The 24,797-nt window shown below is 47.5% G+C and overlaps 1 non-coding gene and 1 pseudogene across 1 annotated transcript; both read left to right on the forward strand.

Moving 5' to 3' along the window:
* Window positions 1-1,303: 1,303 nt before the first annotated feature.
* Window positions 1,304-24,797, forward strand: part of LOC149357033 (sodium- and chloride-dependent glycine transporter 1-like) — a 48,115-nt pseudogene continuing 24,621 nt past the window's right edge.
* TRNAA-AGC (transfer RNA alanine (anticodon AGC)) lies at window positions 11,082-11,154 on the forward strand. The gene has a single exon. It is a non-coding gene; the product is annotated as a tRNA-Ala (tRNA).

Below are 24,797 nucleotides of genomic sequence, written 5' to 3' on the forward strand. Positions count from 1 at the left end.
CCTCGAAGGCATCCCCCGAGAGATCTGTCCTCCTCTACTCACCCCAGAAGTTACCAGAGTTAGAGGGACACTTTAACGACCTGCCGGTACCACTGAAATTCGTGAAGGACTCGCTCGAAGACGTATTGTGCGAATTTGTGCCTTATGCCGCTGAAGGAGGAAGCTGTTCTGTGCCGCGGAAAAATTCTCTCTTGTTCTCCGTACAGAAGCGGCTTGTATTTGCGCCCTGGCCCTGGAACCAAAGCCGCGAATTGCAGAACGTAACCGTAGTTTGCATTCAACAGCTGACGTATATGCGTTGGTTTATTTCTACAGATTCACACGAGGAGGTTCTCACGCAGCTTCGCAGCGGCCTCTGCCAGGTTACGAGTGTCACTACCGCTACCATCAATGCTCCCACAAGCCGATTCAGAAGATGCCATCAGCGAAAGATTGTCGAAGCTCTTGAAATTTTTTTTATTGAAGATGGACCGGACAACTCCTTTCCGAAAGGAAAGGAGTTCTTGATAGGAACGGATTTCATTGAAATCGCTCTGATGATGCCAGAAGCTCCAGCCCTTCTGGACGCATACAGAACACTGAATAACAGTGTGCACCTCATCAGAGCCAGGAATGACGTACAATTTTATTCAGTGGTAGAGTTTATAATACTACCTTACACCGGCTCCTACTTTCAATTTCCACACATGTTTAAAGACACCCAATTTTCTCCAGCAGTGCTTTGTTTCTTTACTCAACGTGGTACTGTCATGTAAATAACCTTTATTGACTCATGGATTTCGTTCACCTGGTTGATAGCACTTCAGCGGCTCTCGGCGCTTTCCTCTGCCTGGGCCTGTGGATGACCGTTAAGCTTATTCCGAGGAAACACTCCTTCTCCCTGTCTGACGTTTGCCTATTCCTAGTTGGTGGCCTGTTAAATCAGAGCCCACCATGTATGCTGGCGGAATGCAGTCTAATTCTTGATTCATGGTCCTTCGGCATGTTTTTCTTAGGTAACTATAGTCAAACAGCGATCACTGCGATACAAAGCGTCCCAAGAATTTCAAAAGGAATCGGAACTATAGCAGAATTGAAGCTTCTGATCGAGAACGGTTTAGTACTGCCCTGCGCAACGAACCATTGGTTAGGAGTGAGGGACGTGGTCAGTTATGGAGGAGAAATGTCGCCCGATATGGAAGCGATCATGAAAATATTCCAGAACTGTTACCCAGACTGCATTCAAGGAAATCGAGCGATTGACCATTGTTTCCGCTTGGACAGCGAAGGCGCTCACGCTGTTCCGTCCGTGTGTAGCGATGACATGGTCGCAGAAGCGTCGTGGTGGAATCTTGTACCTGGAGAGAACTTCTTAATGGAGCATCGGGGTATCGCCCTTTACGACACCAACCCGCATAGGTAAGCGTACGGTTTACACCTTCCTCGGGGTTGTATGTGCAAACATATCGAATCGGACATGCAATCCCGCTAGTTTTATGCGGTGTCCGTTAGGCTGAGACCGCGAAGGAAAGCAGTTAGTTAACTACCAAACGTATCTTGGCGCCATTCTATAACATTTCTTTTGATCCACCTTCATCGGACTTCACGACTGGTGCGAATCACAGCGACTTTTATAAAGCCGCATTTAAATCTTGATAATAAATCGACTAAAAACATTATCAACAGCTTTGACCACGTCCGGCAACTTTGCTTCTTTTTGCGGCCACCGTATCCCCACAAACTTCATAATCTCATCCGCCCACCTAACTTTCTGCCACCCCCTGCTACATTTGCCTTTTCTTAGAATCCACTCCGTTACTCTTAAGGACCAGCGGTTATCATTATATGCCCTGCCCAAGCCCATTTATTCCTCTTGACTTCGACTAGGATGTGATTAACCCGCGTTTGTTCCATCCCCCACTAAAATGACACTAACTGCAGTGCAAAGAGATCCCGAGCGCAAGGGCGTACGACATTCTTCACTTGTGCGCTTTTTCGGTAAGCCATGGTGTTATTTAACGTCCACAATCTCTCTCGCAGGTACCTGCACCGCCGCACACTGCGGGCGGTTATTGAAGCCGCACTGGCCACTCGCCATCAGAAGCCGAAGGCTGTGGACCCCAGGGACACCAGCGCTGCGCCGCAGCCTTTCCACGTGTACCTCTTCGTCTACGCGCTGGGCTGCGCGGCGTCGGCCGCGGCATTGCTGTGTGAGCTCCTGTGGTATCGGCTTCACTGCGAAGGTGGCGGATCTGAAAGGCTTTTTTTGCAGCGGTGCTCGCCGCCCGAGAATACAGACTCACCCTTAGAAACGATGCCACGGATCTTGTCCAATAAGTGACGAAGAAACTGACGACTCATCGTTGCAAACACACCCCCCCCCCCCCCCCCCCCCCCCCCCCCCCCCCCCCCCCCCCCACAAAAAAAAAGGGTCGCATAGTTTACACCATCCAGCTTCACACTTTCCTAACCTGGCACTGCAAGTCATCACCGGCGTTACTGCAGCTCTATTTGGAAATCCTGGTATGACCAAGTTGATGTCTTCACGCATTGTCGAATGGTACTTAAGACCCTGAAGAAAGCACCCGGTACTCTTTAATTTGCCTGCTCCATCAATGCTACTTTTCGCTATTGCTGGAAGCTCGAACCCTATTACTGAGTCCAGGCCTACAGATATCTGCTCAACATGCCAGCTGGTGGTGTTGCACTGATACAGATTTTTGTTAATCCCTCCGAGTATCTGCTGGTGTATGTGGCCCATGCAGAAGTCATTCCCATGGCGCTACTGGATATATAGTGATGCCGTCCTGACATTTTCCGACGTCCCACGCACTTCCTGATCGTGAATTGAAACTGCTTGTAACGCCGCCTTTAGCTTCATGTAACGGCAGCGAATACCATTCGGCTTTAGAGAAAGCAGATGAAGTTCAGCGCTGCCTAGTCCCGTACTGAGTGCTCATACGGTGGGTCGGTGGTAGTGCAGGGGATTACACGAATTGAGGTGGGTCATTAGTTATCTCGCAATTCAGGAAACTGTGATTCGTTAGTTAAGCTCACGAACAGGAGCCAGAGATTTGGTTTACAAACGCTCAGCTAGGAAAACTGGCAGTCACTCAAAACGTTAATTTTACATGCAGTGGGACCTAATACACTTTTTCATATTACCTAGGCACAAATCGTTGAATTCAAACACGCTTATCGAGTGCGCCCGACTATTTCTTATAGAACCATGTTGTGAGCATTTCTCTTTAAACTTACCTCATTTCTATGGCAATCAAAGTATTGTGTATTATGGTGTCCACGTATCTATCCAATCCGTTTGTTCCCATCCCATCACCCCTTAAGTGAGACGGTCGGCACGTATTGTGGACTTGCCTTGGGATTCCCGCTGCGCGAGCCCGGGTTCGCGCATTGCACTCGCCTTTGTATTGAGAGCCTAAGCATTGTTCTGACTAGGTTCTATGCTTTGCTGGAAAACAGTCTTTAGCGCGTGTGCGGGAGACGTGGAATGAGCGTCGGCTATCAGTGCTTGGTAGTCGTTTCTCCTGCTGCCTGCAACAGGATTGCGCTGTTGGCGCAAAATGATTTGTAGAAGTTATAGCTGTTCAGGCTGATGCAATAGCTGTGATGAGTGTAAACTTGGCAGCGCCTGAAATGCCAAGATTTTATTAACTGATTTTGAAGTAGCATTTTGGTGACGTGAATTTGCAATTTTTTTTTATTCGATACCTCGAAGGCCCCTGATATGGGGCTTTACATGAGGCACAGGCATGGCAGTTAAACGACAATGGTCTTGATAGCGTTTTTAAAATGGATGGCGTTGATGTGATGCACGGCGTCCTGTGGTAGATCATTCCAGTCCCGGGATGACGTGACGAAAAAAGATCGAGAATGAGCGGTAGTTCTTGCGGTGGGGGCGTAGACGGCCTTATGGTGGTTAATACGGCTTGAGAGGCGATAAGCAGGTGATGTGACCGATTCTCCAAAAGATGAATGATAAAACATATGAAAGAGACACAATCGAGAAATTTTTCGTCGCGTTTCAAGGCTGGGTAAGTTAGTTATAGATTTTAAAGCAGACACACTAGTGTAGCACGAATAATCGCAATAAATGAAGCGGATAGCCCGATTTTGTATTTTTTCTAAGGTTAAAGAGAGGTTAGTCTGGTGACGATCCCATATTGCTGAAGCATATTCTAGTTTAGGACGGACAAAAGTTATGTATGCTAATGATTTGATGGAAGGGGTGGCAAATCATAGATTACGCCGTATGAAACCAAGGGTACGATTAGCCTCGTTAACGATGTTCATGATATGGTATGACCATGTTAGGTTTTGCGTTACACTATAATACCCAAGTACAAGTTACATGAAGAAACGGATGACACTTCTGAACCGAAAAGAGTGTATTTAGAAGGAGTATGCACCTGCCGACGATGGAACGAAATCACACATGTTTTGGAAATATTGAGAGACATTAACCAACGCTCGCACCAAGTTTGGATTCGGTTAAGATCTTGTTGAAGAATGCCAGCGTCAGTACTGTTAGTGATTGGGCGGTAAATTACACAATTGTCAGAAAAGAAGCGGATGCTAGAGGAAATACTGGAAGGAAGATCGTTAATATATATGAGGAAAAGCAAAGGACCTAGGATTGTACCTTGGGGAACACCTGAAATGACCGGGTACGTGGAGAAGAATGATTGTTAGCATAGACAAATTGCTCTCTGTTAGTCAAAAAGTTACAGAGCCGTTCCAATACTAACGAATTAAGATTTAGACACGATATCTTTAGTAGCAGTCTTTTAGGCGGTACTTTATCGAAAGCTTTTTCGAAATCAAGGAAGAGAGTGTCAGTAGGAAGGCTTAGGTCACGGTTGCAGCTTAGGTCATTAATAAAGAGAGCCAATTGGGAGTCACATGAACGGCCTTTCAAAAAGCCATGCTCGTTAGTATGGAAAAATTTTACGGAAACAAGGAATTTGACTATGTGCGAATAAATAATATGTTCCATTAGTTTCGAACAGACGCTTGTAAGGCAAATGGGGCGGTAATTTTTGATTGAAACAGGTGACCTCTTTTTGGGGACTGGAATGATCTTACCAACTTTCCAATCTTGTGGAAGGACACCTGTTGATATGGACTGCTGAAAGAGGTGGCACAATATTGCACTTACAGTGTTTTCAGTATTTTTAGGATTTTAGAATTTATGCCGTCAACACCAGATGAAGATGTAAGTTTCAATGATTCAATGAGTTTCATGATTCCATTAGCATCAAATGTAATCTGTGGCATAGATGGGAGGGTCGAGAGCTCAGAAATCTGGTAAGTCACCGTCAGATTCTTTTGTAAAAACTAAGAAAAAAATTTATTAAGAGCGTGGCTACATTCGAGTTCCGGAATAAGGTTGTTGTCGTCGTCATGTATTTTTAGAGGCTGTGCTTTATAACTCTTTGAGCACTGGAATGTAGGAACACGCTAAGATCAAAGTTTCAGATGAACTAGGAGTGAAGGTTTAACACTGCGGAAAGGTCAGGAACGGAGACACAAACGGGACGCAAACAGCGCTGTGTCCCGACCATGCGCATTTGCCCATGCCGTTAGCGTTGCTTCATGAAAAAGCAACTAGCCTGCACTTTTACCCTTGAAAGTGGAAACTGTAACGTACTACTAGAACACAAAAACAGTTTACGCAGTTGGCACTATTTCCCGGTTTGCATTTAAGAACAAAAACAGGATTATGAATTTTAAAACTCTTTGGAACCTGCTAATAACTTCCCGTGGCCGTCAAAATTTGCGGGTAGAAGCGCAGCAGTCCTTTTATCAACCGGTGTTTGCAGTACGTACGAGGAGTCGCCAATCACAGGAAACTTGTTGGCGCGCCGTACCACCGCACTGTGCCGTCTTCTGGCAAATACAAGCTGAAATAACAGAAGGAAATTATGCGGTTGTGGCTACTTGCGCCTAATACTTGCTGCTAATGCAGAAAAACCGCACTTACTTACGCTGCAAAGAGCAAAATAAAACTTTTTCATTCCCATCGATTTTTGCAATAGATGGATTGATGTCAGTGAGAATCCTCTAGAAACCGTTCCTTATAATACTATACCAGATATATTGTGTATGTCATGGGTCATGTTCAGATGCCTTTGAAGATATCTCGGCCTTGAGAAGCACACTTCTATCCGCGCACTTGGTAGGCACCCGTGTTAAGTGAGAGGATTTATTTCACCTCAGACCTAATATATAGTGTTGCAGCAAACAGCATCTTGAGTGTATTGTGCTCATTACATGCTGACTATTCGTGTTTTCTCACTGTGGCACATTTCTTGTTTATCGCGCGGTATGTCATTGATCGATTGGGTGTTACATATAGCCATCGTATCATAGAAAAAGAATCTATGCCCCACCTTCATATGTGTCAGAAGGTTTCCCTTGTCGCAGTACGAAGAACCTGAGCTGTTCCAAGCACTCTCGCGCTCTTGATACGCAAACTGCGACAGTTTGTACTCTGCCCATGGACACGTCCATACGTTTCCTCTTGTCTACTGCAGCAACCTCGCATCGTTTAAATAATTACAGCGTGACTTGTTAACTTGGTGGTAAGCACTTGAGTTGTGTGTGTTGCCTCGTTTGTCGTGCGTTCTTTTCTCGCTCTTTTTTTTACTCTTAACCGTTACACATCGCCTATCACTGTTTTTCTTCTACGCTTTCTGTTATGCGGTTTCCAAGTAATAAATGAACGTTTCATCAAGTTAATCATTTCTTCTTTTTATAGGCGGAAAATCCTGTTACTACAGAGATTACAGGCAAATGGCTCAGAATTTGCCACACTTACATATTAAATATCAGCTCAGTTCGACACGCGGGCGACAGAAGACACAAAGAGATCTGGCTACCTGAGAAACGTTTTGATAGCGCTCTCTGTTTGCTCTTCACTTCTCCTCGAGTTCAGTATCACGCTGAACGTCGAAACTAGCCAGAATTTAGTAATACTTGCTGGGGAACTAGTCAGTGCATATTTTCTTAAAAGGATTTAGCACCAAAACAGACAACACACAGTGTTGGGCTTGTCCCGTCTCTCTTACTGTGCGGTCGGTTTGGCGCCAAAATTCTTTTACGAAAATATCCACTATTTCTTTTTCCCCACCGAGAAAAAGCAAGCTATGAGCGCACCCTTTTTTTTTCTCTAATGATATCTCTCGCTGTTTCAGTAAAAATTGTTCATGATCGGGGCATGAATTGTGAAAGAGTGGACTGGATTCTAAGAGAAGGCATGCGGGCGTAGCAGAGGATAGCAGAGAGTAAGGTGCGAATGACACTAGGAAGTTGGAGGGGTTAAGTTGGTTGCAGCGACTTAGGACAGGGTTTATTGGAGTTATATCAGAGAGGCCCTTTCCTGCAGTGGGCCTAGTCAAGACACTGCTGCTGCTGTTGTTGTTGATGATGATGGTGATGATGATAATGATAAAGGGAAAGGCCTACGAGGACTCAGCAGACGGGATGCCAGGTTGAGCGCTTGGGGAAACTTGTGCCACGGGGGTGCGAGTGCGTGGCGTGGGACAACTTGGGAGTTGTCGCTTAGCGAGCGGTCTACCAAGGCCTGACACGTCGACCGTGGAAACTCCCCGGCCCCGCATAGCCACGCGCGGGGCTCCGCATCCATAGCCATCGCAAAAATCCGTGCACTGCGATAAGAGCGAATAGGAATATCCGCAAGCCACAGTGTAGCAAGCGTTGTGGACTTGCTCGCTGTTAACGAAACCACTCAGGTTTCCGAAGGATGTAGCGAGGCCTATCTTGCTCTACTGCACTGAAGCTTGGCAGATTTGAGTACTTTATAGAGCTCTCGTTTAAGGTTACGAAGACATCTGGTGATCAGATATTGTTGCAGAGCAGAGGAGTGTGAAGCGGGAAGTGGCCCGGGACGGAGTACTCTCGCTAGACCTGCAACAATTAATTATATATAATCATGTAATCATGCCCCCCCCCCCCCCCCCCCCCCCCATTACTACATCTTTGTGGGTGCGCTGTTGTTCATCCTCATTTGAGCCGGGCAGCATCGACGCTTTCAATGTCGTCCGAGGCTCCTGGATCCCGCCGCTAGGCACCGGCCCAGCCCGATCCGACCTGTCGCTCTAGCTCACCCCGTCCGGAGTACTGACGGAGTAACGACACGAAGACGCGGCCCCAATGTCTTCGATGGCCGTCGCATGGAACAATCACTGCAGCTAGGACGTCAAGACGACACGAAACAAGACGGCATGCCCCGCCCATGCCGTCCGGCGCATTTTTAGCCTATGGCGTGTGGTTCTTGACAAGTGATGGTCATCAATCTGCGAGGACCATAATTAATCAGGCCAGTTCATTAATCGCCGTAGGAAGTCTGTACTCTGCTGCATGCCTTTCCTGCCGAAATCCGCCCTCACCTCGTACCTCAGTACTTCAGCCATTGCTCGGGACTTTCGCTCGATGGCGCCGGGTAATGTTATGAACCAGAAAACGACGGAAGGTTGCAGTGGCGCTAAACCCAGCACTCGCAAACTGAATCACATAAATTCAACCGGTGGTAGCACCTGCTATCCCATCCCAGGGAAGTGGTGAATGTTAATGAATTTTAAGTAGAGAAAGGCCGATTCTGCAAATATGGGCATTACGGCGGCGACTGCCATCAGGAAGTTAGCGCGCATATCAGAAAGGGTGAGGCGGCTACGTATCATGCCGAGGTAGAATTACTAGCTGCGTAAAATCCGGTTGCATCACGCTGCAGTGCGCGGCGACTGCTTTCCCAAAGTGAGCGGGCAGGAGGTAAGCAGTGTTAAGTGTCTCTGCAGACTTTGTTTTTTTCCCCCGCTTGATTAAAAGGGACGCTGAGGACAAATTGAAGTCGGCCTGTATTTGTAGGGTTGATTACCATTGATTACCTCTGACCGTCAGGACTAGTCCATGTGAACGCAGGAAGCATTTGATAAGTGAGATTCTGCAGCGCGAAGGAAGAGTGGGCCATGAGTTTGAAGATCTTCGCGAATCAGCTGATACCAATATTTAGTCTCCTATCGAAGACAAATAAAAGTATTTCCAATGAGAAGCGCAGTGTCTGCTACTGGCGGCCGACAGATGGTACTATAGTGGGATACAACTCAAGAACAAGGCAGTTTTTCCAGTCAAAGAACTGCTTTCTAGCCAATAGCGCTGGCCGATTGTCATGAGCCTTTAGCGTGAATGCAAGGAGGGGACTATCCCCGACCATGGAAGCGGGGGGGGGGGGCGACTATTCCCTTTTATCTGCCACTTCTTACCACTTATTATCAGTTAAGAGGTCCACTGCTCAATAAGCTTCCTTCCGAGACAGCGACTGAAGCACGTGTGCACTTCTGCTATCCGTGATTATAGTGATCAAGGGTGGTCATGCGTTAGGAGAAGAAGGAAACGGGAGCAAGAAAGGCAAGGGATTGATAACAAGTTAAGACAGAAGTTATCATTCACAATGCATTGGGTTACGTATTCCTTGAAGCGAGCGCGCACCCGGATTCATTCGAGGTCGACTACAACGAAAACAGATGTGACGAAATCGCCCTAAAGAATCACCCTAGCGAGAGCGTGCCACGTCCGGGGGTGTAGCTCGGATGGTACAGCGCTAGCTTAGCATGCGAGAGGTACGGGGATCGATACTCAGCACCTCCACGACCATTTTTTTTCGTTGTGCGAGCTTCGTTTCGGGGCGGTGTTAAGAAAAGTGTATATAAAGAGTGTGGGGTTCGAAGCCCCAAAGCTAGTGGGTGGGCTATCGAGAGGCCGCAGTGAAGGGCCCCCGATTAATTTCTATAACTTAGGGTTCTTTAACATTCACTTACCTGACACAACACACAGGCGTTTTCTCATTTCACCTCCATCGAAACTCGGCTTGGACAATTTGGCTTTGGACTCATCGGTAAAATTCAACAGCCACTGAGCTACCACGGTGGCAGAAGAATGTCATGCTGAAGGGTAGATATAAAGGTATCAAGGAATATCTAATCGGAATTTGAGATGTCGCCATTTCAACTGTTTTTACCAAACATAGGTCTTTTTATATCTTTTCAACGGTGAACGGTCTCATCAGTTCCTGTATTTAAGACCATGTACTGCGCCCGTCAAAAGTATACAGCCCAAGGAGTTTGCTTCGAAGCTGTTTAGCGGGACACCCTAGCACATCTAGCAGTCCGAAGCTTGGGAGGATTGAGGACATGAAGCAATTCCTCTTTCGGGATATTGCGGTCGCTGAGGATGCATAACGAGACATGCTGCAGGGCTCACAAGCAAACCCGTTGGGCCGTATACTTTTGACGGGAGGAGGTACCAAGGACATAGCTGTGGGTTAAGCTCTAAGGACAGTCAGGCCGCTATGGCCGACCGTTTCTGCTCCCTGTGTTTTCGTAGCATCGCAAACCCGAATAACGTCTACAGAAGCGCCACACAGCAAAGACAGTAAACTGGGGCCTCGCCGACCCACTTTATACACTTTTATAGCGCGTTTACTGTTGATCATGAGAGGCTGTACACGCGGACACAACCAGTGGTCAAATAAAACTGACCATCTACAGGCTCAGTCAAGCGTCCTGTTTAAGTCTGCCTCTGCCACTTTAATGAACAACCAGCTGCAGTCGGCCGTGTGCAACCATAGGGGTGCGCAAGTTTTTATCCTATTCATGCGCCCGGCGGAGATACAATCATGAGCTAAATACCCCACAAGAGGCCTCTTCGGTTTCTGTATATCGCTGCCAGAGCGACGCCAGTGAAACACTCCGCTCTCTGGTCTACCTCGTAATGGTTTGTAGGCCGGTGGACCACTCACACGACCACTTGGAGTCAAAGGAGTTACAGATGGAGGCTAGATGTCAAATTCTGTCTGCTCCTGTCACTCAGGTGTGTAGCGGCATGTATGCCAGAGCCAGTGACGCATACAACACCCGTCCTTCGGAGTCGCACCGGCCGGCCAAGCCAGGTGGCTCGCGGCCAACTTTTCCGAAACGGTGTCGACGAAGAAAGGGCGTAGCCACTCTCTCCCGTTCGATCTCATTTTCTGGTTTAAATGTCGTTCGACTTCACTGTGGCTCCTGTCCGGGGGTGTAGCTCAGATGGTAGAGCGCTCGCTTAGCATGCGAGAGGTACTGGGATCGATACCCAGCACCTCCACTGTGACGACATTATTTTTTCTTTTTTGCATGGCTACTGTGTTCAGTCTTCAGAACGGACTTCGGAGTCGGCTGCTTTTATCCTTACTACTGCTTCTGAAGGACGTCAAGAACAGCGTGAGAACAGGGTGTTTCTTCGCAGTTAACATGGCGTCTCTATGCGTTTTATTCAAAGCGATTGTGAATGACTGTAAGTCTCTAGATTTTTAAAGCCAACAAACTTTCTTCACCATTTTTCTATAATTTAACTACCTCGATAAACTGCAGAAGTACAAAGCAGGCCTCCTCAAATTGTAACCACGATATGCACTGAGAAGAAAATTTTGTGTCGGTTGGTTCATCTATCGCATTCTCCCCAATACTTTCTGCTGTATATAGATGATGACTAGAGATCGGATTTTAGGCAAATGCCTATTTTTCAACGCTTCATAGGCGCACCATTTTTACATATGAGCATGAATTAGCTGTTGACAATATGTTTAATACTCTTTTTATAGTGCCTATAAATGCCTATTTTGGGTGTCAGTGCCTATAAATGCCTATTTCCGACGTCGGTGCCTAAAAATGCCCTATTTTACAGAAAAGGGGCCTGAAATACGCCGTGGTTTTGCTTTTAGATTATGTTTGCTTTCGAATCCATTTCGGTTCTGAGTAGAACACACACATGGCAACATTAGATGACCTCGTCAGTTGTCTGTGGTGAACACTGCACCTACGCCCGCTGTGTACACAATACCAACCACGTCAGCCGAAAATATCTCAGCAACCTTTTTCCTATTTTCTGCCATTTTATCGTGGCAGCTTGTTGATGACTTTGGCTGGTAAAGTGGTAGTTGACCAGATGGCACCATATTTTGGAAAGTATACGGATTAAGTTATAGGTTCGTCCAAATAATTCCCATTGGTTCCAATTGAAACCCACTGTAAAATGTTCCATAAACCTGCTGGAAACAGTTAACCAGATTAAAATTTCCACCTGGGTAACCTGCCTTATTTTCGTTCCTTGTGCCCCGGCCGCATGCCATCTTCATAAAATGGCATTTGGCGGTAATCTTGGTGGAGCAGGCCACACTAGACAGCTGGAAGCCGTGCGTGCATACGAAAACGCATTCGTACACTCAGACCATAGAGCAAATGACTCAAACAAATAAATGGCTTCTAATGTTCGCACCTTGCCTAAGGTCCCAAATAATTCCTGCTGTGTTTTTGTTTTATTTTACGGCAGATATTGGGCGCTGAAGCTCGGAGCTGTGGGCACTTTTGATAAAGTTTATAGTGCCTATTTTTCTGCGTTAGGTGCCTAAAATGCAATTTTAGCCGCCTATTTATGGCGCCTAAAACGTGTTTTTTAGTGCCTAAAAATCCGGCCTCTAATGATGACATTAGGCCTGACCATGGCACGCACACATCCCATACCGGTCTGTTGTACTTCTAAGGGGGTACACGTGAAATGCCTTTGTGTTCTTAACCCGTACGTTTGTCAGTGTGCAGGCGAACAGCGTCTTGCTCTTGTCTTCGTAAATACTGTCTACAGACACCGTTATTCTCCTCGCCTGTTAGTGCCACCGCGATGGCTTAGTGGTTATGGCGCTCGGCTGCTGATCCGAATGACGCGGGTTTCAACCCGACCATGGCGGTCGAATTTCGATGGAGGCAAAATTCTAGAGGCCCGTGTACTGTGCGATGTCAATGCACGTTAAAGAACCCCAGATGGTCGAAATTTCCGGAGCCCTTCGCTACGGCGTCCCCCACAGCCTGAGTCACTTTGGGACGTTAAACCCCCATAAACCAAAGTAAACCAATCTCCTCGCTGTTCGAGTTCCTTTACTGCTTTAAATGTTGCCCGAGTTCGAACTTCGCAGTGTTCCTCGGTCGGCCGTCCGGGGGCGTAGCTCAGATGGAAGAGCGCTCGATTAGCATGTGAGAGGTACTGGGATCGATACCCAGCACCCCCACGATTGTTTCATTTTTTACAGTAGCATTCTTTCATTTTAAACATAAATCACCAGTTAAATAAAAACTTGTACAGGCTTTGCGACAGAATTGATTGGGGCTTCAGGCATTCCTCGTTTGCAGTGCAGCTGTTGCTGGCGCCGTGGCATCCGTTGTGACAAGTGCAGGACGATTCTTTTAACGCATTCTTCCTTATACGAATTCCTGGCGTCACTTGAATGATGCGCGTTAGCTCAGGGGCGTGCAGGGATTAACCATCCCCTCTGCTCTCAGCGTTTTTGTTGTTGCGCAAGGCAAATAGGTTCAAGAGTCAATCACAACACGCCGCTAGAGATAAAATGGCGTCCCGTTATCCCTGCGCCATAATTATGTCGTGTTTCTTCTCGACATTGATAGTTTGTACAGACGTATACGATTCATGGCGAACTATACATGTTCAATCCTGCGTCGTCTTTCCGACTGTTCCGCTAACACATATGGAGAAGCAATTGCATCCAGTCAGGCCAGTGCGCCATCTTTCTGCTGCATGCGTCGGTTCGACCACGTGGGACTGTGACCTGTTTCAACTGGGCAAACAACAAACAACGCAGAAGAAGGGCTTCCACTGCAGTTCGTTGCCGCATAGATGCCTGTGGAACGCTACACTGTCCACCGCGCTTTTCAGTGGGAATAACCATGATTAGCAAAGCAGATCACGTCAACTTCCCTCAACCTCTTCCTCTCATTAAACAGCCAATACTCTGGGCATAGAGGAGTCGGCCCCCATCCCTCAAGGTAGGCTTTGCGGTGTTGCGCTGCCGGAAGTTTTGAGGAATTGTATCAACAGAGGAAGGTCCTCGCGACATTTCCCCCATGATCTCAATCACCGCTTTAAATTTAGCTTGTATTCACACCGTATCCTGTAAGGGGGTGTAGCTCAGATGGTAGAGCGTTCGCTTAGAAGGCGGAAGGTACTGGGGTCGATACCAAGCACCTCCATGAAGGCCACTTTTTTTGCCTCTTTTAAAGCGCCGCAACGTCAAAAAGGAAACAATATTTGAGACTAGGTGATTTATAAAGCGCAAAAACAACGCAATGGGCTATGAGATATATCGCAGTGCAGAGGTCCTGATTAGTCTTTGCCGCCTGGAGTTGTTTCAAATGAATCAGAATCTCAGTCCACTGAAGTTTTTGCCTTTCGTTTCCATCGCAGGCTGGCCTCCGCGACGGCAATCCATTCCACGACCTTGAACTGTGCAGCCAAACAATGCGAACACCTAGCCATCCCGGAGCTTTATCTTCAAACAAAGTATGCAAATTTAAAACAGGTTCTGTTTTTCCACTTCTGACACGTTCCCTGGTGATCTCTAAAATACTATATGCTCTGTGTGCTTGTCCACCCCTTTCTGCATACACGAGGCGACGGGTAAATAATGACGGAGTCGCAGAGCTTTAAATCGAGAGCGTTAACGCCCCTGTTCTGCAGAAAAATCTGGCGTTGTCGTCGTTTTGAGCGAAAAATCCCCGGATAAGCAACCTAGGTGGGCTACCTAAGTCACGTGACCTTGTGATGTCATCACAATCTGCCTACCGGATTGTGAGCAAACTGACTAGCGTGGCACGTGGATGATGAATTAATTATTGCTCGCGATAGGTTGCTCGGAATGAGCAACCTGGTGTTGCGTGGCAAGACACTGCTGGCCTGTGGACCCGCGAGCTCCGGAAACTGTTTGTGCCACGAGCGTTCCGACCTATACTCGGCGTCACAGGGTGCCGGCCTCATCGCGGACGCGGGGCTCATGTTCGGCGTTCGAAAACGCTACCGTCGATGCCCAAGGACGCTTCCTTCCGAGGACGCTCGGCTTGGCGGCGTGGACACGGCGTTCGAGAGCGCGACCTTCAGCGCCCAGGGAAGCTTTTTTCAGAGAACGCGCATCTTGGTCACGTGGGCACGGCGTTCGAGGGAGCGGAGGCAGTCAACGAAGGGAGTCTCCCTCCATCAGCGGAAGAGAGCAGCTGCTCGGGGAGCCAGTCTGTACCTTCCAAGGGCCTGGAACCCTCTTTTCTTTTGGGTCAAAATCTCTTAATAAAGACCCATTTCCTAACCTTTACCGAGTCTACAGCCCGTACCTCGCAACACTGCATGGGTCGAAGCATCGTCATCTCTGGGAAACTTAAAAAAAAGGCGAACTTCTACTAATGATCGATTCAGATATGATTGCGTGCCTTGAAATAGCGATATGCTTTCACTGTTTCTGTTATGTATTGCATGTACTTTTCATTTAATCGTACGTATATACTTTACGTAATTTGCTTACCGTTTGTTGCTACAGTGTTTTGCTACAGCTTACGACGATACTTACTTCTGCACTGTCAATTAGAAGGTGGCTGCAAGTGGATGATGTTCCGTATTTTTCACGCGAGAGCCTTAATACCCCTATGTCGAAAAAAATGTCCGGCGTTGGCGAGCGTTTGAAGCCTTTCAACCGGAGCGGCTGGAATACGCAGATGGAATGTGGCGCCTTGGGAAAGAGACTAAAACGCCACTAAAACCACTGACACCCTCCGGGTTCACTAGAAGACCTAACACATGACATTATGCAAGGGCTCCATGATAGTGGACCACACGAAGCTTCTACCGGGCATTTACAGCGCTTAGGGCTATAAGATGATTTGATAAAGGTGCATATCTCCACACTTCCTACAGCTCGACAATATGAAGGCCAGTATGACGCTGCTACAAGCCGCGTGTGTAACAGAGAAATGCAGAATCTTAGCGAAGCATTTGACCGGTACAGCCTAACCTCGTTGCTTCGAAGTTCCGGTTATTTCGGGTTATTCGGATTGGCGCTTTGGTTCCGTTGACGTCACGTGTACGAAGGGCAGCCCGATCAGAATTTCCAAAGTTCTAACTCGAAATTAATCGAAAAAAGTTTCGCATTCCTTTCGAGTTCCAATTACCTAATTCAACTGCATAGCACTTTGAGTTAAAAATGAGTCAGCGCTGACGAAAGTAAAATTCCACTTCAAAAACAAATATTAAAATGCGGTAGGGCCGGTTTCTCATTGGAGGACGCCCGACGCCTGATGCCGCGCAGACCAGGTGGCGGCTGACCAAGTATTGTGTAACGTGGTCGACGCAGTAAGGAAGTCAGGCCTCTTGCCCGTTCGATCCCAATTACAGAATGATGTTTTCATCCGCTTACGCTACTCGTCCGGAGATGGTAGAGCGCTCGCTGATCATGCGAGAGGTACTGGGATCGATACCCAGCACCTCCACGGTGACGCTGTTTCTTTTTTTACTGTCGTCAGCGGAGCTATTACTCCGCTTTGTTGTCCTTGCAGTCGGGCTCTGCCGCCAGTAACACGCTTATCTTTTTTTTTTTCGTATGGAAAGCTACATTGGCCATGAACTTGCGGTTTCGCTGGACGGTGCTCCGAGGAGGCACAGAGACCGACCTGAGCTGTTGCCTAGCAACCACCGGAGCTGGCGCTCGGTGCGCCATCTGGCATGACGTCACTCTGCGCGCCTCGCCGCGGAGCCGCCGCCGTTTGGTATGACGTCACATCGCTTGCCTGGAACCGTAATCTAAGAAGGAGGGTCGTTAGACATAACAAGGAAACTGAAAATTATGCGATCAAATTATGCGTACAAAACTGATGCAAGAGATGTGACGAGATGGAAGGGGGCATGGGCCTTTCCAAAACGTGAGGTCTGCTGAGACACCTATTAGATCTGACCAATTCAAAAACCCAATCGGCCATTAGATTATCAGAAGCCAGGCGCACATTTGAGGGAACAGATGAGGAATTCATGGACAAACTAATCAACATGTACATTGGCGATGCCCATAGTACCACCCTCCCAGAATACGACGGAGCTCCCAACGAGGAGATCGACGCACCCATCATGGAGGCAAAGGTCAGGGCAGAAATAATGGGACTAAACACGAAATCGGCCCCGGGCCCTGACGGGATAACTAACAAAATTTTAAGAAACCTGGACGACGACTCCATCAGCGCTCTGACAGAGTACATGCATGAAATTTGGACTAAAGGCCACCTGCCTCGACAGTGGCAGTCGGCAAATGTAGTTCTTATGACAAAGCCGGGTAAACCCCGGAAACTAGAAAAATTAAGACCTATAAAGACCTAGAAACTAGAAAAATGAAGACCTATTAAGACCTATTAATTAAGACCTTCAGTGGGCAAGGGAGCAGCCATTGCGCCAGCATGGCTAACACGCATCTGTTCTTCGCACCCCAGGCGTTCCTGCCCCTGGCGACGTGTTTCCTGCTTGCTTCGCAGCCAGTCACACTTCATGAAGCTGGCTGTCTACCCGATGCCGATGCGACCGATCGCTGTTGCCACGCATGCGCCTACATCGCGGAACAATCTCCTGTCATCGTACCAGATATCAGGCTCTTCGCTACCACAGAGACACCGCAGCAGCCTGAGCACTTAAAGGCTCTGCAGCCCGTCACCATCTTCAGTGGGCAAGGGAGCAGCCATTGCGCCAGCATGGCTAACACGCATCTGTTCTTCGCACCCCAGGCGTTCCTGTCCCTGGCGACGTGTTGCCTGCTTGCTTCGCAGCCAGTCACACTTCATGAAGCTGGCTGTCTACCCGATGCTGATGCGACCGATCGCTGTTGCCACGCATGCGCCTACATCGCGGAACAATCTCCTGTCATCGTACCAGATATCAGGCTCTTCGCTGCCACAGAGACACCGCAGCAGCCTGAGCACTTAAAGGCCCTGCAGCCCGTCACCATCGCCAGCATGGCTAACACGCATCTGTTATTCGCACCCCAGGTGTGTAACCGGCACTCTCTTTTCGCTAAGAAAAACGATAACAGATTCCTTATTTCGCTCCCTTGCCCAAGGGTGATTTGTGCTGTTGCCCGCGATTGCTTTGACTCTGCATATCTGTTGCTATGCTGCGGCTACGTTGAGTCCAACCCTGGTCCCAACACACGTACCGCCTCTACCTCCACTGATCCGGAACGCGATTCTCAGCAAATGAATGAGATAATTAAACTACTTAAAGACATTGACAAAAATACGTCTGAACTCACGACTGGCCAAACTAAACTGAGTGCAGACGTTAACACAATCAAATCAAGCCAGGTAGTACTTGAAACTAAGTTGCTTGTTGTGTTCAACCGTTTGGAACTGATTGAAAGCAGATGCAAAACTCTGGAAACCCTAGAACTCCACGTCGCTGCAACTCAAGATACTGTCGAATAGCTGACTTCGCGACAGTATGAATTGCAGGCTCGTATAGATGATCTTGAAGACCGTTCACGGCGGAACAATTTAATCTTACGCGGTATACCTGACGCACGTGAAACCTGGGAACAGACTGAACAAAAAATTACCGACGATTACGTTACTTCCTAATGCGAAATTTGAGCGCAGCAAATAAGCTGTTTCACCTTTTCGATAGTGAGTCAAACCCAGCTGCGGAGTTGGTTTCAGGGACAACGCCGCCGATGCCGACACAAACAATATGATACCCTCGCTTCCGCAGCGCTAAGAACCAGGTCTAGCCGTGGGAAGGTGGTCACGTATTCGTCGACGTGCCGGGGCCTACGTGAAATAACCGGCGCGTCGGCAACTGAAGAGCACCCTATCCGCCACACAAGAACAGGGGGGGGGGGGGGGACCCTTTCCTCCTCTTTCTGCATGGCGGCGACGGTGTTCTATGCAGTCACGTTATCTTGACTCTCTAGCGGCGTCAGCGGCATCCAGCGGTATCAGTCGGTCGCTGCTAGCGCTGGGGGGATGAAAGGGGGGCGGAGCTGGTTACGAGGCCGACGACAACGCCGACGACGACGCGAAACCCAGGAACGGACGCCAAAGAGCTGCGCTCTAAAAGTTATCACTGCATTTTCAACTTCCTTAGGCATTGATTTTGATCAACCGGTCATCGAGCGCGCCCACAGGATAGGTACGTTTCACATGAGAAATGTCGGCCTGTAGTTATCCGGTTCGGCTCATTTAAAGATCGTGGCAGAATACTAGCATGTCGAGCTAAACTTAAAACTAACAACATTTATGTATCAGAGGATTTTTCGCCAGCAACCCGTAACGCGCGCCAGCAACTTACTAATTTCGCTAAAAGCCTTCATCAGTCACCAAAGTTCCAGCTTCGTCACAACAAACTCTACGTTAACAATAAGTGCTACATGTACGCCAGCGTGACAAACAACGTCGAACTGATAAAGGAATTTCCCACCGAAGTACCCGAAGAGGACACACCGCGGTCGCCACCATCAAATGTCACAGCTCAGCTTTTAGCCCCAGTCAGCCGAGCAGAACCTTCTGGGAAATAAATTGAAATTGAAATTGAAATGCCCAAAACACCGAAAACGCCCTGTAGCATCACGAGAGGGGACGTGGGCAGTCGTCGCCTTCACCACGCGCATCTGTTCTTTTCGCTAACGTAAGAAGTATCCTAAACAAACGTGATGCATTTCATTCCGTAGCTGACACGTGTAACGCATGGTATTATTGCACTTACTGAAACATGGCTTCATTCTAACGTTCGTAACACCGAAATTTTCCACAACTCATCCCGATACACTTTTTATCGCTGCGACCGCACATCACGTCAGGGTGGTGGCGTATTACTTGCCATTTGTAAAACACTCCGATCTTATGCTATTAACATCACAACAGATCTAGAAATTGTCTGGGCATGCGTGGAACTTGGGCACTTAAAAATTGTTTTCGGGGTATGCTACCGTCCTCCCAGTCACTCTTCTAACTTCCTCGATGATCTGCACGATGCCATAAATGCTGTTTGCACACGACACCCCCTGGAGCCCGTTTTCTTACTTGGCGACTTCAATCTTCCTAACATATCTTGGTCTTTTGATACCCCAGTTCAGAACCCTTCTTCTAACTTAAGCACCGATTTGGTTTGGTTTGGTTTATGGGGTTTAACGTCCCAAAGCGACTAAGGCAATGAGAGACGCCGTAGTGGAGGGCTCCGGAAATTTCGACCACCTGGGGTTCTTTAACGTGCACTGACATCGCACAGTACACGGGCCTCTAGAATTTCTCCTCCAAAGAAATTCCAGCCGCCGCGGCCGGGATCGAACCCGCGTCTTTTGGGTCAGCAGCCGAGCACCATAACCGCTGGGCCACCGCGGCGGCACTAAGCACCGATTTCTTAAACCTTTGTTCCACTTTTTCCTTTTCCCAACTAGTCTCTCAACCGACAAGAATTACTAATACCACTGCAAACACGCTGGACTTAATACTGACTACCCATCCCGATATGGCCTCAGAAATCACTTACTTACCTGGTCTCAGCGACCATCTATCGCTCTCATTTGACATTTGCATCGTTACTCCCCCAGCTGAGAAGATTTCTAAACACATCCGCGACTATAAAAAAGCTGATTTTCAGGCCATTAACAGGGAACTCGCCGACTTTCTCGATTATTATTGCAACGGGTTTGATGACCGCTCTGTCGATACTAACTGGAATCTATTCGTTACCAAGGTTAAAGAACTAACAGATACATACATACCATTACGGACAATCTGTTCCCACTCGAGAGCCCCGTGGTACAACTCCTATCTTAAACGATTATCCAACTGAAAAAAACGTTTTTACCGAGTTGCGAAAAGGTCTGGTAGTAACGCAAAATGGGAGGCATACCGCGAAGCTAACGACGTTTACGTAACTGCACTTAAAAGCACAAAAAATCATTTTCTTCACAACACACTTTCTAGCATTCTTTCCACTGATCCTAAAAAGTACTGGCACATTGTCAACCCCAGCCACAGCGATACCATTAACTTATTAGACAAGAATGGTCTTGCCATGCCAGATGCAGAATGCCCAGTGGTATTGAACTCCACATTCTGTAATAACTTTGTTCATTGTACTAACACCATTTTTCCACAAGCGCAGACTTACAAGTACATAACTATGAATCCCATTTGCATCGAAGCTTGTGGTATTCAGAAGATTATTGAATCCCTTAAACCACGCTCCAGTCCAGGTACTGACTTAATCAATGCGAAATTTCTTAAAGGTGCACTGAAGAGGAATCTGAATGTAAGGGTTCGGTAGCGTTCGCGGGGGTCATCGGAACGCGGCTGGGGGTGCTCAAAGCGAAGCGTCTCCTTTCTTGGAACGCGGCCGCTCGCGAACGCGCCGGCAGGTATACGGGTGTCCCCCCACCCGCGATACTGATTCGCACACGTGCTGGCACGGATGTCTATTTGTGTTTGTTTTTATTTTGTGGTGGAGAGAGTGCTCTACTTTGCGGCAGCTGGAGGGCTGGCCAGGCTCTTGAAGAACCAATCATGTTGAGAGCACAATATGATTGGAAGCTACGAAATGTGGGCCGGGCCTTTAGGGCTTTAAAACCGGGCCCCGGAGCTGGAAGCAGGGTTCTGGGCTAAGGTGAGATGCAACGCATCTTCGGCAACGCCGAGTAGGGGCCTCCCCTAGTATTAGCCAGTTCCGCCCTTTTTGTTGTTTGTCCTTGTGCCGTTAATTTGTCTCGAGTGTCTAAACTTCTATACGCTGTAAATATTTGTATATAAAACTTCAAGTATCCCTTTTTGTTATCCCTGTGTCTTCAAGTCTTCAAGTTGAAACCACCCGTCTCTGGCGGGGCACCTATGGTGCAAAGAAGAAGTAGAAGAAGAACCTGATCTTTACTCTGAACTTGTCTTTTTGCCGCGGGAACTCGATCTACGCGTTCCTAGCATTCTTAGAAACTGCGACTTATTGCCCTGTATGGCCGATTTCCCAAATTAAATCGAATTAACGGTCGACTCCCGCCCTTTTTTTTTGAATTCTGCCTCGTACGGTGGGCGGAGTCGACCAACGCGTGGAGTGCCTTTCACCCAGTCCCGTGGCGGCTTCCCGCTCTGCCATCGGCGGAGTAATACGTAGTAGTCCGTAGTAGCAAATAGTCCGCGCGTATTTTTATTTCTGCCGGCTTATTTTGCGGCTATATTATCTGCGAATGAAACTATTTGTTCATGGAAGCCTAAAAAACAAAATAATGCAAAAGCAAAGCCTCCACGGAGCTGGCTGAAAGGAACTTCACGCGTTGGTCGACTCCGCCCATCGTACGAGGCAGAATTCAAAAAAAGGGCGGGAGCCGGACGTTAATTCGATTTAATTAGGGAAATCGGCCATACAAGGCAATACGTTGCATTTTTAAAGAATGCTAGGAACGTGTAGATCGATTTGCCGCGGCAAAAAGACAAGTTCAGAATCCTCTTCAGTGCACCTTTAAGGGTTCTCAAACTTACTGTTCATTGCTGCTTTGTAAGATATTTCAACAGTCCCTTGACACCGGTGCTCTGCCTGCTGACTGGACGGTCGGGAAGGTGGTCCCAATCCATAAATCAGGTAACAAGAATTCACCTCTTAACTACCGTCCCATATCTTTGACAAGTATTCCATGTAAAGTATTGGAGCACATATTATACACAGGTATCGCGAAGTTCCTGGAGTCATTTTTTACAGACATGCAGCACGGTTTTCGTAAGCGACTGTCTTGCGAAACTCAGTTAGCATCATTTACGCATAAACTTAATCTCATCCTTGATCGCCGCTCAATAGCTGACTGCGTCTTCCTCGACTTCGCAAAAGCCTTCGAAAAGGTATGCCACAAATTACTACTTTTTAAGCTAAGCAAACTAAACCTTGATCCGAGGCTTTTTTCCTGGCTCGAATATTTCCTTTGCAACCGTACTCAGTTTGTAACTGCTAACAATGCCACCTCTCCATCAACCCCCGTCCATTCTGGAGTGCCACAGGGATCCGTCTTAGGCCCTCTTTTATTTCTTATTTACATTAATGACCTACCTTCTTGCGTAACCTCGAACATACACTTATTCGCTGATGACTGCGTAATTTTTCGCGGAATTAAGGGACACTGAGGAAAAATTGAAGTTGACTTGCATCGACAGAATACCAGCTCCTGATTACAAAAACGCCATTCATACTGACAACAAAGCTCTTGTAACGTAGAAAAGAGCAAGAACCAAAATACAGGTATCGCCGCCACAGGCCAAACTACCAAGTACAAGATTCATGACGTCATAGGACAAAACAGTGTTGCTAGAACCAATAGTTCTAGCAACACTAGGACACGAGAAGTCACAAATCACTGAGGCGGAGAAAATGCATGCGCAAATCTCCTTGACGTCGCCAGATGGCGCCACGTACCCGACAGCTACGCGCGCTCCTGCAGCGCCGGGACCAATCAACGCCTGCTGACAGCGGTATGCGGGCTCCCGGTATTCCGCTAACGGTAACAAGGTACACGGTATGCTAAAGGTGTCTATTTGCGAGAACTTCGTTGACGACGTCGAGAACGGGTCCCATTGTAACGCTGGCTAAACGCCGGTGCAAACGTAAACGAAGCGACGGCCGCAATAGCCGATAGATGCCTTCAACGTGCGGCCGGTGGTAGGTTTCTTTTCGGCTGCTGCTGGACCGCACTGCTGGCCGCCAGAAATCACGGAGTCTGCGTTACGTCATGTGCACGTCATGTTTCACGTCACTTCGTCCTTTGTCGTCATAGGAGAATCCGAAGTTTGAATCAGAGCGGCGGGAAAAACTTTTTCAACTTCGAATCCAAATTTCTTAGAAATAAATGCATCTTTCGCTGCCGGCCAAGTGGCAACAAAGCCATGAAATGCCGAACTGTCGGATTTTGCTATACAACAAATATTAATAGAGCTCTCCTCAGTGTCCCTTTAACGACACTAACGACGTATGCGCTCTACAGAATGATCTATCTGCTATATCTGCATGGTGCAACTTATGGTTAATGCAACTTTACCCATTAGCGCCCAGCGTACTTTTAAAAGTACAGTTAAATTTTTTGTGATTTCATCACCAAAGAATAGAATTTTCTTTTCAAGTAGGGCATGCTTTTGTCAACAGGGGATTAGCTAACCACCGTTAACTAATTTGGCGCACTTCCTCTGCTCAGTATGTCAGCTTTCCGGAGTGAAACTTCAGGATGTTTGTTTCCCACGAACTGCACCGGTAGTCGCTTGCTTATAATTTTCTCGCGGCCGCATTTATGTACATATTACGCTAGTTTCAAGTATAGAGCAGCACGAAAGAATAAAGTAAACAAAGGATGCTTTGAATGTCCCGCACCTTTGGCGTTTTTTGCTCTGTGATAATTTATATACTGCTGTACTTTTTATAGTACACTGGGTCTTCCGGTGTGCACAACGGCGCCTATTTATTCCAGTTCATAGATCTTATGGTTCCTTCCAATTTTTCGGAAAAAATCACTTTGTCTACTCACAAGGCCTTGGAGGCGGCTGTACTTGCCGCTAGCCGTCTTGAGTATGATGATGGTATGATTTTAATTGGTTGTAATAAAGTTTGGTTATAAGAACTGGACATTCTGCAGAGCAGACAGTTACTGTTATGCCTTTCACAGCGTCTGCGGAAAGTACTTGAGTTCAGAAATGAAATTTTTGGAAGCGCGTGTTGTCCTGTCGTCACCTGAGGTGATCTCAACGCTTAGTGATCATTTCAGTTTTTTTTGTAATTTTTTTACCTCTCGAGACATTCTTGTAACGCTCCACTGGGAGGAATTTAGGGCCAGAGGAACCGTTGGCCAAAACGGGTTTAGGAAGTGTCCACTCGGGCCAAAGAAAACGATGTAATAGAAGCAGCCATGAAACATCGATTCTTGCTTC

The sequence above is a fragment of the Amblyomma mixtum genome, chromosome 3 (genome assembly GCF_055824585.1).
Source record: "Amblyomma mixtum isolate Tamu chromosome 3, ASM5582458v1, whole genome shotgun sequence".
Taxonomy (NCBI): domain Eukaryota; kingdom Metazoa; phylum Arthropoda; class Arachnida; order Ixodida; family Ixodidae; genus Amblyomma; species Amblyomma mixtum.